Source organism: Tupaia chinensis, unplaced genomic scaffold (genome assembly GCF_000334495.1).
Source record: "Tupaia chinensis unplaced genomic scaffold, TupChi_1.0 Scaffold138390_1, whole genome shotgun sequence".
Classification (NCBI taxonomy): Eukaryota; Metazoa; Chordata; class Mammalia; order Scandentia; family Tupaiidae; genus Tupaia; species Tupaia belangeri.
The window spans coordinates 391,496-396,222 of NW_006198287.1; the positions used below are offsets into that span (position 1 = coordinate 391,496).

Sequence of the window (4,727 nt, forward strand, 5' to 3'; positions counted from 1 at the left end):
TCACAGAGGGAAAGACGACAGTCTCATTGCCTGTACTCGTCAAAGTCGGACCTCCCTTCCTTTTGGCTAAGACCATTTCTGAATTCCACAATAGGCCTGACTGCATATTCTAGTGTACACGACCCATGATTCTCATGCTTTGGAGTCCTATCTATAGGATTCTGGCTAATCCGATGGCAAAGAAGGTAATTTGAAGAGAAAACCTAGCCTATCTGTATTAATGTTATTTGAATGTTTTGCTTATCAACAGAATGTTTTGGAGGACAATCTGTACATGAAGTCAGTTATCGACAGGTGGTTGTTAAAGAGATGTTTAAAACAGTGGCTTACAAATTTATTGCCAGAGTCATCTAGATGGTCTTCCTGAAGCTTCACCTCTTTCTCATAAAAATGTCTCCTCTTTAACTGTGTATCTCAAAACGTTAATGTGCATATTAATCATCTGGTGAGCTTGTTAAGATGCAGATTCTCATTTAGTATGTTTAAGATGGGGCCTGGAGACAAGAAGAGGGTATAATAGTTGCATCACTGGACTCCCATGTGGTCAACCACATTTTGGGTCCTGAATAGGGACACTTTGGGTGTGTGTGTGTGTATTCCCAAAATCCTGAGAGGAGAATGAAGAAGGGATTATGGTGAGGCCATCTCCTTCCACCGGTGTGTGTGTGTGTGTGTGTGTGTGTGTGTAATTTTTTGCTTTCTGTCTCCCTCTCTACTTCATGCATACACCCTATAGCAACATCTCTCTTTTTCTTTTTTCTTTTTCTGACAGGTTTTTGCTGTAGGGCGTGCGCTCTCCAGAAAGACAGGGAGATAGAAAGTGAGAAATCACCCTCTGGGGGGCAGGTGGCCTCACCACAGTCCCTTCTCCTCTATTTTCCTCTCAGGATCTTGGGCATGCACGCACACACGCCTGGTGTTGAGTTTAAGCCACCGGGTCTGAGACTCGAACCGTGGTCTACTACATGGGAGTCCAGTGACACAGCCATTATGTTAACTGCTGATCCCTAGAAAAATTATCTCTTTTTCTTAAAAAAGAAATAAAATGGGGCCTGAGAATTTATTCCCAACAAGCTCCCAGCTGATGCTGATGCTGATGACGCTGGCTCTGAACCACACTTGGAATAGCAAGGCCCTGTAAACCGCTAGAGCAATCATTCTAAATGCGACTCCAATCATGTCACTTCTCTACTGAAATCCGCCAGTAATCCTGATCACCTCCAGGGCTAAGTCCAAAATCCTTAGATGACATACAGGGGTCTTTAACATCGGTATCATGCCTACCTTTCCAGCTTCACCTGTCACTGTGCCAACCTCAGGACTGGTTATGCTCTTGAACTTGGCCTGGGCTTTAGTCTGCATTAGCTTAGCTAGCTCTCACTTGCCCTTCTAGACTCGACTCATACATTGTCTTGTCTAGGAATCCTCACTGGTCACCTTGAGGCCTCTGAGCTTCCTTCTTGGTCTCCCCATGCACCTGCTGTGTACCTTGACCACATATTGCATGGCTGGAAGGTTTTGTCTCCATATCCTTCTTTCCGTTAGACTGTCAGTTCCTGTGGGGGCACCTTTCCAATTCTCTTGGAATATTCAGCCTCTAGCTTAGTGCCTAGCACACTTAATAAAGCTTTGAGTGTAAAAATGTAATTTTGTCTTCTTTCCCCTATACAGTGCTTGCTTTGCCGAGGTCAGCTTATGTCTGATTGTTGTTTGCCAAGACCTCAGTCTTGAAAACCTACCTTCACACTTCTGTCTGGGGAGATGAGTCTGATGTACAGTAGTTGTGTCTAATTCCGTGGCCTGAACATTATCAGCATTTAATTCATTGCTGTTGTTTGGAAAATGTTAATTAATCAACATGGTTCTTCTAGTACTCAAGGGAAAAAGTCAAACTGCTTTAAAAGCAGCATTTACCTCTCAGGTAGCTAGGTTCTGTTAACTAAGGCAGAAGTTTTCAACACAAGTCTCCCATTAAAACCGGTTTGAGATCTTTTTAAAAAATACTAATGCTTAGGCCCTACCTCCAGGATTTCTGATTTAATTGGTCTCGGGGTAGGGTCTGGCATTAGTATTTTAAAGAACGACTCAGAGGATCCTTTGATGTTCGCTGTAAGTTTAGCATCATAACTAGTAACCATAACTCTTTCCTGATAACCAGTTGCCACTTATCGGGTGGTGGATTATCCAACTATTGTTCCTCCTTTTAAATAACCTTGATTTGGGCCGGCCAGGTGGTGTGGTTGAGGTGGCTAGGTCTCACATGGCCACATGGGGAGTTTGAGTCCTGACCCAGCAGCGTGAAAAACATACTGAATATGCGTGCATGAGTGCCCCAAATCCTGAAAGGAGAAGGGATTGTGGCATGTCCCCTCCCCCCTCCACACACACTTGGAGGATGGCCCTCTTCTGCTCTGTCTGTCTCTGCACATTCACCCTATAGCAAAAAATAAAAACCCCAAAAACTTGATTTAAATTTCTTCTTGAGATAATTGACAAAGGTGACGAAATTCTTACTTCAATTTATCTGCTCTCATTTACAGTTATGCTTCTATGCAGTTGGTAATTTTACTAAGGGGTCTTTTGAATTAAAGCCCTTGCTTATAAACCCTAGTCAGGTTCGAATCAGAGAGAGAGAGAATAAGTTTTGAATTGTTTTTCATCAGTCCTGAAGGCATTTGCAGCTTAGGTCTAGAATGAACACAGGTGTGGAAAACTTCAGATTTCGATGGAGTTCATCTATATTTTATTTTTTAAAAGACGTGGTCTATTTTGCCCAGGCTAGCCTTAAATTTGCAACCCTCCTGTCTCAGTCTCTTGAAAATATTTTTTTAAAAAATTATTTCTTGGGGCTGGCAGGTGGCGTGGTGGTTAAGGGCCCTGGATTCCCACATGGCCAACCATGGTTCGAGTCCTGGACCTGGTGGCTTGCTTTCTCACTTCCTCTCTCTCTCTCTCTCTCTGTGTCCTTCTCTGGTAAAATTTTAAAAAATAAATAAAGTCAAAAGTTAAATAAAATAATTCTAAAAAAATGATTTCTCTTTAAAAAATTATTAAAAAAAGGAAATATTTAAAAAATATTTCTTTTATGGGAGAGAGAGAGAGAGAATGAACCTTCAACAGGGTCTTGATATTGTAATCCAGACTTAGCCAGCTCCAGATCATGGGCATGTGCATTCCTGGTATTTAGGGAGGTCTCTAGACATGAACCTGTGACCTTCCCATGTGACTCATTGTAGAACACTGAATTTTATTGCTGTGCCACCATCTGGTGCAATTACTTTGAAGTTATTTTTTTGAAGCATAATGAAGGCTTAGAATCCCTACATATGACTTCTGGCTTCACTATCATTTAAAAAAAAAATGAAACAAACATTTTCAAAACAGCATTGAAAAGTTATTGTACTTGGCCATACTTAACTCATTATACAGCAAATAGGTGAACAGAATAATAATTCATGACAAACAGCATGTTTAATGAACTGGTAACAGAGATACTGAGTCAAAGAAAGGTAGAAGAACTTTGTCCTTTAAGAATTAGAACCGAGGGGCGGGACCAGCTGTTAGCGTAATGGCTCTGTCTCTGGACTCCCATGTAGTCGACCACGGTTCGCGGCCAGGACCCGGTGGCTTAAAACTCACACCTGGCGGGTGTGCGTGCGTGCCCAAGATCCCGAGAAGAGAATGGAGAAGGGATTGCGGTGTGGCCATCCCCCGCGGAGGGTGATTTCTTGCTTTCTGTCTCTCTGTCTCTCACTGCCTGTCTGGCGAGCACACGCGCCCTATAGCAAAAACCCCCAAAAAAAAAAAAAAAAAAGAATTAGAACCGAGGGGCTCCATAATCATCTGGCATCCACTCACTGTTGTATCTGTGGTTAGAAATGTACATAATAGGAACTCCTGGGATCTTCGCGAGTCTTCATTTAAGGTCTCGGTCAACTGTGGCCATGATGTAACTCTTGTGCTGAGTTACTCTCTGTGCTAAGCAGTCATGCGCATAGGTTCCTTAATGTGTGCATGGTCATCGTTCAAATCTTGGATCCTTGGCGATCCTTAGAGCCACTCGATACTTTTGCCCCAATTTCTCAGTTTCAGCCATCACACAGTCATACAAGGGATACACTGGGCACAAGGACAGTCCATCATGGACTGCACTAAGTCCAGTCTGGCTTTAATGGGAAAGTTGATAAAGTTGGTATCAACCAGGATGTGGCAAGGTGGACCCACCTGTGTATTACACTGAAAGAATAAGCAGAAAGGGTGTTGGGAGATGTCTCTTTCCTTCAGCGTGCTAGGATCTTTCTTTTCTTGCTTTTTAGGTTTTAATCTATCTTTTCCTTCAAGCCTTTGACCTCTGAGACTAAGCATTCACTTCATGGTTGCATACTTTCTTGTTTTCTTTTGTTTCCCCATGCTCACGCCACACTCTTGTCTCTTCCGGAATCACCAACAGCGCTTCACTATCATTTTGAAATAAGACTGCTATTGATGTTTCTCCCTTGGTACAGAAAATTGACAACAACACTACAAAAATCTTATGAAAATTCAGGTGTACTTTCCCTGGGGGAAATTTTACCTTCCGAGGTGATGGACTTTGTAAGGGCCCAGACCCCAATAGTATCATAGTGGGATACTCTGGGAGGTTCAGTGGGAGATATCGGTCAATAAGGTCCTAGGAGTTACCATGCCATGAAGGGGAACTGGAGGAGAACCCATAATTAGCGGACAAC

The 4,727-nt window shown here is 42.8% G+C and overlaps 1 pseudogene; it reads right to left on the bottom strand.

Annotated features, from left to right (window-relative positions):
• Positions 1-3,817: 3,817 nt before the first annotated feature.
• On the bottom strand, positions 3,818-4,447 carry LOC106736304 (rRNA-processing protein FCF1 homolog pseudogene; annotated as a pseudogene).
• Between the last annotated feature and the right edge of the window lie 280 nt (positions 4,448-4,727).